We start from the raw sequence: 11,156 nt of genomic DNA on the forward strand, positions 1-11,156 counted from the left end.
GCTCCTAAATCACAGCAAGAAAGAGAGAGGTGATTGCACAGCTTTTACTGCTTTGCTGCAGTCCTTGGCCAGTCCCACCAAATCAAACACCACAGGATATCTGGAATGAAAACATCAGCTCCACACAGGGACCAGGCATCATCCCTGGGATGCACCCCCAGCCCTAAGCCATCACAGCCCAGGGTTTTAGCAGGAGCTGCTTCCGTCCAGGAGAACACTGGATCTAAAATAAGTTACATTTCCTTCATTGTTTCTTGGCTTGAGCTCCTAAAAGTTCAAACTGTTTCTATTTTCCTGGTGTTAGTCATGCACACCAATTGGGAGCCTAACCTGTAATTCTGGCTTTGCTGCTGCTATAAAACATTCACACTGGGTTCTTCTAAACCAGGAGCAGAAACCTTTAATTTTATTCCACTAGAGGAGTTTAATCTAGGACTATGACATTTCAATTACCTAGTAATACATATTTAACACTCCCAAAATTAAACCAAGAGAAGGAAAAATGTAGTATATAAGCAACTACAAGGATTTTATTTACAGCCAGTAAAAACTCTTAATTTAGAACAAACATCTAAACAAAGACCTTACAGTAACTCCTTCTGCATGTTAGGCTGCATATTTTAGGGACTTCTGTTCAAAACATAATGTCTGAGATTTTAATTTCTCCGTAGTTTGAATTGAATCGGGGGATGGGAAGCATCCAGCTTGGTCAGCATACCAGGGCAGGAAGAAAAGAGACCACTGATAAGAGCAGAGGGAGTCTCAGACAGACATCCTGCGCTCAACCCAAAACTAGCTCAAAGCAGTCTCGAAGCTTAAACCCAGGCCAGGGGTACAAAAGAGCATGCGTAGGGAAGAAAGGTGAAAAGTTCAGGATGATGAAGACTCCTGACTTCATCAAAAAGACCCTCGGAAGACCCCTACCAAAGCCACCAAACCACACTGCGCAAGCGCAACGCGGATGTAAATGACTTTTGGGTTCATTATAATACGAAGCGAGGCTGGGCGGGGCTAGGTGATGAATATGTATAGGCGTGTTGCGAAACTTAATGAATATGGAACTTGTAACCCGATAAATACCGAGCTGAATGCAGCTGTCGGCGCGCATGATTTTGGAGGAGTGATCCCCCGTGCGTCCCAGCGCTGGAAATAAACATACCTACTTTACTACTTCTTTAGTAGTGGTGTTCTGTCCGCTCATCAGAATTTTTGGCTGATAAGGGACAGAAAAGTCTAAAATATTGAAAATTTCCCTAAGATGGGAAAACCTTTTCTGCAGGATGCTGGTCCTACTCTGGAGCACACAGATGTTCCTCATCCAGAGGGGTTCAGTGCAGCAATACGGGAAACCACTCAGGTCGTTCCCATCACTGCCAAGGAACACATGTGCTGGTTTTCAGCCCAACCTTCCATAAAATAATGGGATAAACAACAAGCTGGTAGTTTTGTCTGTCACACGAAGAACCAAGGCTTGCTACTCCCTCTTTATCTCCTGGTAGCTATAGGTCCTCTTTTGGTCTTCAGTGGGGCTGTGAATTCCCTTGGGCAGGGTGTTTCTCATTGCCCCATGCTGGTGCAGATGCTGGTCCAGCAAGGTGCTGGCCTAGAGCTTGGCAGTGCTGTACTGAAGTATGTGAAGTGCTCCATGGCTTGGCTGTCTTGAATAACTGTGTCACTAAGAAATATATTCAATTTTATATTATTTAACACCTCTGCTTTCTGTGCCTCCATAGATGGTTGTTTGTTACCCACAGCCAGAGATGGTTTTGGCCCTCAGCACAATAAATCAGGCTCTTTTTAGGACAGCCTCAAGAATTTCTGGAGTGGTTTCAGCTCCCCCAGAACCACAGTGTGACTCAACATAGTGAACAGAAAACCAGACTTTCCCAGTAAGCTCCTATTTCTACACAGAAGTTATTGCTGGATATGGGTTGGTTTCTTTTTCATGGTGGTTGGTACTGGGGATCTTCAGCTTCTGGATTAACCTTGCCTTGGAGCAGGGCATTGAAGGGGAAGCAGGAGGCAGTCCTGGCTCTGGAGAGCCCACAGAATGGGTGCCTGGTGGGCTGAAATTGTCGGCAAGCAGGGGAGGGGCGATGAACAGCCAAGGGATAAAGGAAGAAATCCTGCCAGGCTGCAGGGATTTGGAAGCAGCCTTGTGGAGGCAGCTGTTCAGCGAGGTGAGGAGCTTCCTGGCTTGGGCTTACGCATGCACACTGGCCCACCACGTGCAGGATGCAGCTGGGTTTCTGCACTGCCTAAATATTTCTGGGATTTTTTTTTTTTTTTTTTTAAATCAATGCAGGAAATTAATGGAGGTGAGATTGGAAGTGCAGGTGTCAGCAAAGGAGCTGCTTTGTTATTTCTGACACAGAGCACAGCAGGGACTTGGAGCTGTTGGATAAACCACAACAATATCAACAATAGTCTTGGAGCTTCTTTTATTATAAATGACTACTGATGTCTCTATTAGCTTCCACAGCAGATATCAACACCTGTAGCAGGAAAGAGATTTATACCCAATAATAATGAATTCTGTGTTAGCAATGGGGACTAACTCAAATACCATTAGCTTTGCCTAACAATAAAACATAGAGGTCACATGGTGCCCTTTGAAAGCTCTGATGTGACTGTTGTGCTAAACTCACCACACTGCTCTCCTGCCTGTCAGAGCATACAACGATGTTAATGTGGTCCTCAGCAGTCTTTAGAAGAAAAGTAAAGACTGAACTTCATTAAATATAATAGCACATAATAAACTGATATTCATTTACTTAATCCTTATGCTATGAATAGCAGATATTGACCCAAATGTGAGAATAGCCTTATCCAGTGTTCTATCACCCAGCATTAATCCTTATCAGCTGTGTGGTCATGTTCAGAGATCTCCCTTGGTTATGTTTCCTGGCCACTATTAAACAAATAAATTGCTTCTGCTGCCTATAATTAAAGGCATATATTCAGCAGCAAAGAGGCACAAATGGAAGTGTACAGCAGGAAACTTCTGCACCCTGAGTTATCCTTCACATAGACCACGATGTTAGAATAAGACACACTCCCTGCTGGCAAGGAAAACGCAGAAAAGAGAATGAGATTAAACACTGACAAGCTGCAGCGCAGCCTCTGGGGTGCCGTAGGGTTACCACAGAAATACTTTGACGTACCAGCAAATACTCCTGATCTGGGAGAGCTCAGGCTCATTTGACTCCAACATCACTGTTTTTCACTGCTGTTATTCCAACTTTTACTGCCACCCTGCACTGACACCTCTCTGACACCACCGCCACCACACCACCACCTCTCTGCCCATCTCTGTGCTCTGTCGACACCTCTTCTTGCACCAGAGTAAAGCTCATCCTGAGGAATTAGGCAGGTGGTTCAATGAGTGGGGTTTTTTGGTAGATTCTTTCCATAAAAACTCAGAAGGCACATTTCAGACTTTTCTCCTGCATCTGTCCACCCAGGTTCACAGATATTCACCGTGTGCTCTTTCTGGGCATTGGAAAGAGCAGCAATGAACAATTTAATTTCCTCTGGGACCCAGAGTCTATTAAGAGAAAAAGCAGCAGAACAAGTCACTAGAAGCAAATAGTAATTATCATCAAAAGCACAGATTATATCTATATCTTTATCTATATATCTATATCTACTTGGGTTAAATTAATCCTAAGGTTTAGGCAGAAAACTATGAAAGCAGGAGAATTCAAAGCTGGGGCTGCCATGGCAACCCTGACTCATGCCATGGTGATTGGGCATTGCAGCATCTCCCTAAGACCTCCCAGCAAGTGCTGATGTGTGCTCTTCATTTTATAGGTGTTCTGTGGACAGGTAATGGAGCTGGAGAGAGCAGCTGGTGTGTTTGTGGAAGAGGATGCAAGTTTTGAGGGAAGAACTGGAAACCCAGATCTGGAGAGTACCAATACAGGCACAGGCCTGATAAATCTGGGCTCACAAGTGAGGCTGCACATGAACTCCTGAGCCCACAGCCCCAGCAAGCCATGGGACAATGAGAAGCTGGTCAGGAAGACAAAAGTTTTAGTAGTGAAGCTTGGAATACTGAAATCCCATCTGTGAACCCTAAATCAGTGCCATCTCAGGCATGGGTCCTGCCCGCAGAGCTACAACTTCCAGGTCCTGCTCTGCCCAGCAGGTACCTCTGTGCAACAGAACAGCTTCATTTTCCTCCAAGGAAAATTTCTTATGGTCATGGAAGTCCCTTCATACCACTGCGTTCCATTTGCAGTTATTCTGTGGAGGAATTGAGTCTAAACCAGAGACCAAGGGCTGATAAAATCTCAGTTAAAAACAGTTTGACCTGCTGGTTGTAGTCCAAGAGAGTCTGGGTTCTTCCTGCACCACATCAGAGAGGCAGTGCCCAGGAGAGCAGCTACAGATTATTAAATAGAGGTGTGATGACCAGGAACTGGAGAAGATGTTTTCTTCTTCTGACTGACTTCATGTTAATTGTATATATAAAGTTATAACTTCCGGACTCCACAGTGTCTTTAGAAATCAGACTGATTTTTGTGAGCATTTTTAGAATGCAGCCGTTTCAGTGTGTATTTTGTCCAACATAGAAGATGTATGCAACATAATTCCTCCACTGTAATGTTATCATCTTTCCTATTTCTCTTTCCCTTTCAATGTAAGTGTTCTGCAAAATCATGTTAATAAAAGATATGTATTTGTTTCTCTTTCAACACTTACATTAATTTTGGATTTTTGAAATATTCACAGGTAACAAATTACCTTTTAAAATCTGACAAAATTCACTTCAAAGCAAGCCACTCACAATTGTTGCTTACAAAAACAGCCAATGCATTCTCTTTCAATGTGCAGTCCAGCATTCATTGCTTTGATCACGATTTTTGGTGAGCTGCTATGAAGAACAAAGGCAGATGTTCAGAGAAAAACACAACTTCTGGCTCTGCTATACATTCATACACCAAGTCTGGTTCATAAAATAGCAGTGCGCTTTTAGGCATCTAGAGACAGAGTATAGAGAAAACAAAAAGTAACAATCTTATATGCATCCACTGAGCATTTTCAGACAAAAATAAAACATGGAAATTTGGAGGACAGAACATTTGCATTGGTGGCAAAGCTGAGACACAACTCATCTGCACATGCAGGAACTGTCAGCATGCCACGAAGAGCGATTAAACATCACGTCTGTGTTGTTAAATTCATTTGTTTGTGAGAGCAGATGATATAGTGCAAGTGAGAGCAGCAGGAAAATTCTTTGAATAGAAAGCCATGCACAGTCTGAGTTTTGGGAGGCCACCTCAAAAGACAGACAGGGCTTTCTCAACTGTTTCTTAACCCATTCAGCAGGCACTGAGTCTGCACTTCACCTTTGATTTAGTAGCTGCACTTCATCCTGCTTCACACTTTGGGCAACTGACCATAAAAATAACAAGGTTATTTCACTTCCAACAGAAAAGTTTGATGCTCTGCTTCTGGAAACAGGGAAATCCCCCAGACATTGCCAGTTTTGCTCAGCCCATCCTGGCTCCTCCTTGCCAGGGACCAGTCATTGCTGTTCAGTTCCAGGTACCATGTCCCTACACCTGTGGGATGGAGGCAGGGAGGGAGGCAGGATCCAGACTGGGCATACCCTGTGTTTGGAGCAAAAGGGCACCAACCTCCGGGTGGACATTAAACCTCTTCTTCCCACCTTTTGAGCCATGGGAAGGAGCCTCACGGCTGGATTTTCCCAGGGTGGATCTGGCCTTTGCAGAGAAAAAGCAAGCCAACCACTTCAGTTGCATAAAGCACACCCTGCTGGGCACTGCCAGGCATGGGAAGTGCATCTCCATAAGGAAGAAGTGCAGGGGCACTTCTCACTAGTTTGCTCAATGCCTCATCCAACCTGGCCTTGACACTGCCAGGATTGGACATCCATGACTTCTCTGGGCAACCTGTTCCAGTGCCTCACCACCCTCACAGTAAAGAACTTCTTCTGTATATCTAAACTAAATCTCTTCTCTTTCAGTTTGAACCCATTACTCCTTGTCCTATCACTACAGTTCCTGATGAGGAACCTTCAGAAAAAATAAGTCAGAAGACCTTCTCCTCTTAGTCACAACAGGAAAAGACCGCCCAGTCCATTCAGGGAAAATATTTTCCAGATCTGCTTTTCAGTTACGTGGGATATTTTCTTTCCTACAGCATGCCTCATGCTGAGCACTTCCCATGCTTCCAGAAAGAAAAGGCATGCGTTATAGCATCATGTGCGCCCTATCAGTCTCATAACCTGCATGAAAACAAACCTGTTTCATAGCTGCTGGTGTAAATAGCCCAGGCACAGGGCTTGCAGTGTGACTTAGTAATAAGCAGCTGGCAAATGCCAGTGTCTGTTTCCACACCTGGCACATACAGCCACAGACAACATTGCCGTATCTCTCTTCGCTGCCACACCTTCTTCAGGAAGCATTTTGCTTTACATATTTTTGTCATTGTGTTTTCTGTGATCTGATTTGCTATTTATGAGGTTTTTATCACTGTTACCTGGGTGCCCAGAGCATTTCCTAGTGCAGGTACCCAGCTGGGTGCAGAGCATTTCCTAGTGCAGGTTTTCCACTCCCCTGTGCCCGGAAGTGGGTGTTGAACCACGTTTTACCAGTTATCTCTGTGTTTGCATTTCTCAGTGCATTTCTTCACCCCATTGCAGGATGATTTGAGTTCCCTCATAGCATTTTGCTAGCGGGGTCCTCCCTCCCTCCTCCAGTTTCCCCTGGTCCTTCTCTTTGCCAATACTCACCAAAGTTGCTCACCCCTCCTCATCCTCCTGTGACCCTCCTGGCACTTCTGCACCATTTTGGGTGCACACTGCACCCTGTGTGACCACACTTCAGAAATAGCTGCCTGTGCAAGACAGTTGTGAACACACTAAACCTCCCAGCAAGCTCTCCCTGGGACAGCACAGTGGCCAAGGTGACACTGTGATGGCTGTGGTGACAGGTGGCAAGGCAAGGTGCCTGAGTGACAGAAGTGATTCAACAGTGGTTGCAGAACTGGGCAGGAGCAGTTCTCACAAAAAGAACCAGAAATCATGATTTGCATCAATGGCTTGTCAAACAAGTTGGCAAAGATAGATGCTCCTACATGGTGCTCAAGGTATGCAGCTTTTCCTGTTTTCCTGCCTCTCTCAGACCTGCACAGGCTTGGTGCTCAGGATTTTGAATCAAAGGGACTTACCCTGTTTTATCTGACCATTGGTGTCATTCACAGTCCCACATAGTTGTCACATTTGGTCATCTTGGTCTCTTCTACTCTCACCAAACTCTGTATCCGCAGGGAGCAAGGTCATACAGAGAAGCATCTCCAAGCCGTGCAGGAAACCTTAATGTAATTCTTGGTTCAGCCACATGTTTTGGGTTTCACTTTGACTGTCTTCATCCCATGGTAGACCTGGGGCCAGTAGTTGTTCCAGCACTTGTGCACATTGCTTCTCCATGTGCCCAGAGGGCACACAGGAGATTGCCCACTGTCTATGCTGCAGGATGGAATCAGCTCCAAGTCATCCCTAAAAATACTTTTTGCCCTTATGTGGATACAAATATTGCTGCTAGCAAGAATTTTTCTTGCTTCTTTCTAGTCCCGTGAGATACTTTTCTCTCTCACGGAAGATATTAGCAGAGTTCTGTAAGCTGTGAACACCTGCAACCTTGCAAAGCTTTGTTTATGATACAGTAGAAAAATATTTTGACAATGGATGTTTTAGGACTTTAGCCAATCACCCCAGGGGAGGCTGATCCTTTGACCAATTAGACTATGAAGAAAAAGGTCTATAAAAGAGTTTGTAAAATAATTAAATAAATCAATCTTGCTGCACAATTCCTGCCTGTTGGATCTTTCTTCTCCTTCCTACCACTGCGGGATACTGTAATACCCTTATTTTTTAATGTAATGATAAAAACCAGTTTTGCTTTAAAACCTTATGTCCCTAGGTGACCAGATGAATCAGGAGACTGGTGATATTTTGCAGAGGCTGAAAATCTACCTTGTATCTGTCTGCAGTGAGTATATTAAGATTTAGTGGAGCAAAGACCTATCTGCCAATATCAGCAGTGCTAGCAAATGAGCAACAGAGAGGGACTCCTATGATTTCTGAGCCTCAGAACCACAAAAGCAGCAGCAAACTCATTCAAAAAGACACAAGCCTTAATGCTTGAAGTCACCCTTGCCATGGCAAAAGACCAGGAAACTTCCACACATCAGTGGTGATTTTGGTAAGATGGTCCTGCTGAACACCACAGAGTGCTTGGGACAAGCTGATACATGAACTCTGATTCATGGGAGGCCCTGGGGGAAGTCCATGTCCAAGCCAAAGAAGCTAAAAACTCTCATTACCTGGTCAGGATCAGAGAGGGTATGAAAGACCTTCAGCTGCTGGGCACAGGGCTCAGCTATGGTGTACTGGGACCAGTCTGCACTCACTTGGGTGTGAAATGCTGTCTTGGGGTGACTTTGTGATGTGTATCCCCTATCGCTGCCCCATGCCCAGGCATTAATTTTGTGCCTTTCTATGCCTTTAAACTGAGCCCAAGAGGGGGAAGGAAAAACTGAGCAAAACTTTTTCAAAGCAGTTTGCAGCTTGTTCAGCTTGTTCAAGGTCGCACAGAGATAGCGACTTTTTTTCAGCTGCAGCAGGGGAGCGGGAGAGAAGGGAAGCACCGGCTTGCTCTTCTTTCCAGCCAGCTTTCGGCAGTTTTCTTCCCTCAGCTCGTTTTCCTTCAGAGAGTTGAACTTTTGTTTTCCTGGGACTTCGGTTTTTTCTCTTTTCTTTCTGCTGGACTGTTTCAACATCAGAATACATTGGGAGGACTTTCCACCAAGGCCTTGGCCCTGGAGGTGGGCCCACCACCCCGTCTCTAGCTCCAAGGAGGGAGAGAGAGAGATCTATGGAAGGACTCTGAAATTTTCCCACGTTCTCAGCAGACCGAGAGCTTTTTATTATTTAGCATCATTATTTTTTTCCCTGTGCATTTGTTAAATAAATAGTTTTTATCTCTTTCACTTTCCTTCGAGGAAAATTTATTTTTTCCCAAACCTGGTGGGGGAGGGGTGGTAGTGCCTTCTCTCAGAGGATATATTTTTAAATTTGACCAAACAGGCACAAATGCATAGGCTAATGGTTGAGCAGGACATGGAAGTCAGAAAACAATTCAAGTAATTTAATTGTGTATGATTTTATGTTAGCAAATCCTAGCAAATGTACAATCTGCTATACCAAGGAGTCTGCCATTCATAAGGATTTTTACCTATGATCTCATCTTCTTCTCTATGTGGGTCTGGCTTTGGGAAAACTGGGCCAGGGACAATATTGGATGTAAGTCTGAGGATTTAACAGCTCCTTACAGAGCTGGCCATTGCAGTCCCTCCAAGCCAACACATGCCACTTCCATGGCAAGGTGAGATGAGCCCTCATGGCCATGCTGGTGCTCATCCCTGCCTGCAGCCTGGGAAAGAGCTGTGCCAGTTCTGGGGAGAAAGCAGCCAGGTCATTTGCAAACATTAATTATGACCTTTATCTTCTATCTTGGGAAACTTTGTCCCTGTTACGTCCAATTGTCCTCATGCTGATCTTTACAAGCAACACAGATAACGGCAGTCAGTCAGCCTGAAAACACTGCACAGCCCCAGCAGCGGCAGCAGCCAGCATAACCCCACCAGGAACAACAACTCCTTGTTCTGGCTCTGTCTTGGCCAGTGGGTTTCCTGATGCTTAGATAATGCCTTAGTAGTCACTATTATATTTGCCTCCATGGACAAATCGGGCTGGGCTGCGTTACTGTGGACCTGTGGTTATAATCCTCCTGATCTAGGGGCTCTATCAGCCTCTGAGAAGCCACTCTGATGCAAAAAACAAGGGGGTTTGGAGTGGAAAGGTCAAGACCACTGCAGTAAAGCCGAATTTTAATCATTGTGTAAGACCTGACTAAATACCAAAACTGGTCTTTTATTTGAGTGTTCCTTAATTCTGCAATGATGTAATTTCCTCTGCCTAATAAAATATGAAGTCATGCAGCTGCCATGAGTGACAAACTGATAAACAATTCAAGATGCTTTTCAATAGCATTTTTCTCCAGTTTCCAGAGCCATCTGCCTTCCCCAGCTAAGGTTACATCATTACTGACTTTAATAATTCAGAGGCCATCCTGTGTACTCTAATGCAATTGTCATGTTTGGCTGTCAGTTACAGCAGGAACTGTGTGCAGTGAATAACAAGTCAGCAATTTTCTGTACCAGTTATTTACTCAAATTCTTCAACATTGAGAGCTTAAGGTGTATGCTAGGCTCATTCTTCCTTATTTTTAAAAAGAATCAGAAAAATTGCTCATGCATTTCCAGTGTGTCTCCTCCCTATCAGCACTTCTGCTGGTTTGGCTGAGAAGCATCATGATTTTTTAAGGGAATCAGACAATGTGGCCTCATGTCACCTGCATGTGCAAGGACATGTGTACATGTACATGCCTGCATGTGTACAACCACCTCTGTGTTGACCATTTGACACCAGTATCTGTCTCAAATACATTAAGCCTTTACTCATTTTACAAAAATAAGAGAATAGACCAAGAACTCCAATTTGTGTCAGGGCTTTTGGAAACTCTCTGCTTGTTAGAAGTCAGAAAAAGAGCTGTAACTGAGCTAAGGGAGCCAAAGAGCAAGGGGGACAGGACGTCAGTGCAGAGAATGTGGAAGGAAGCCGAAATTTATGCCCAGCCTGCCACTGTCACACGTCTTGTTGAAGGATCACGTGTTTTGGCTCAGGAACAGGCACATATTGCTGAGCAAATATTAAAAGCAATGCAGGCTTGGGGAAAGCCTCTTTCCTCTGGGAGTGACTGTTGATCACTTATTGTTAGATGGGGGGTCAAAACCGACCAGAAGATCAGGTGAAAATTTATGGAAGGAAAATATGAGGAAAAACAAATAAGGAACCATATGATTTAATTCCTGCTGCTGGCTTAAAGCATTCATTACAGAAGTTAATGAGAAAAATTGTTTAAAAAGTTGTCATCATTTTGTCTAGTAGACTATCTTAATTCTCTAGCACCTGATTCTATCACAGAATCCTTCGGTTGGAAAAGACCCAGGTGGGGGTTAGGGAACCAGCGACAGGACAAGGGGACGAAGTCATAAGTTGCGCC

The 11,156-nt window shown here is 44.4% G+C and overlaps 1 long non-coding RNA gene across 1 annotated transcript; it reads left to right on the forward strand.

Moving 5' to 3' along the window:
- Positions 1-702: 702 nt before the first annotated feature.
- On the forward strand, positions 703-4,708 carry LOC121664379. Its single transcript, XR_006015994.1, has 2 exons — positions 703-1,889; positions 3,814-4,708. It is a non-coding gene; the product is annotated as an uncharacterized LOC121664379 (long non-coding RNA).
- Positions 4,709-11,156: the final 6,448 nt, after the last annotated feature.

Source organism: Corvus kubaryi, unplaced genomic scaffold (genome assembly GCF_017639235.1).
Source record: "Corvus kubaryi isolate FWS band 111438036 unplaced genomic scaffold, C.kubaryi_AGA036_p1.0 130, whole genome shotgun sequence".
NCBI classification, from domain to species: domain Eukaryota; kingdom Metazoa; phylum Chordata; class Aves; order Passeriformes; family Corvidae; genus Corvus; species Corvus kubaryi.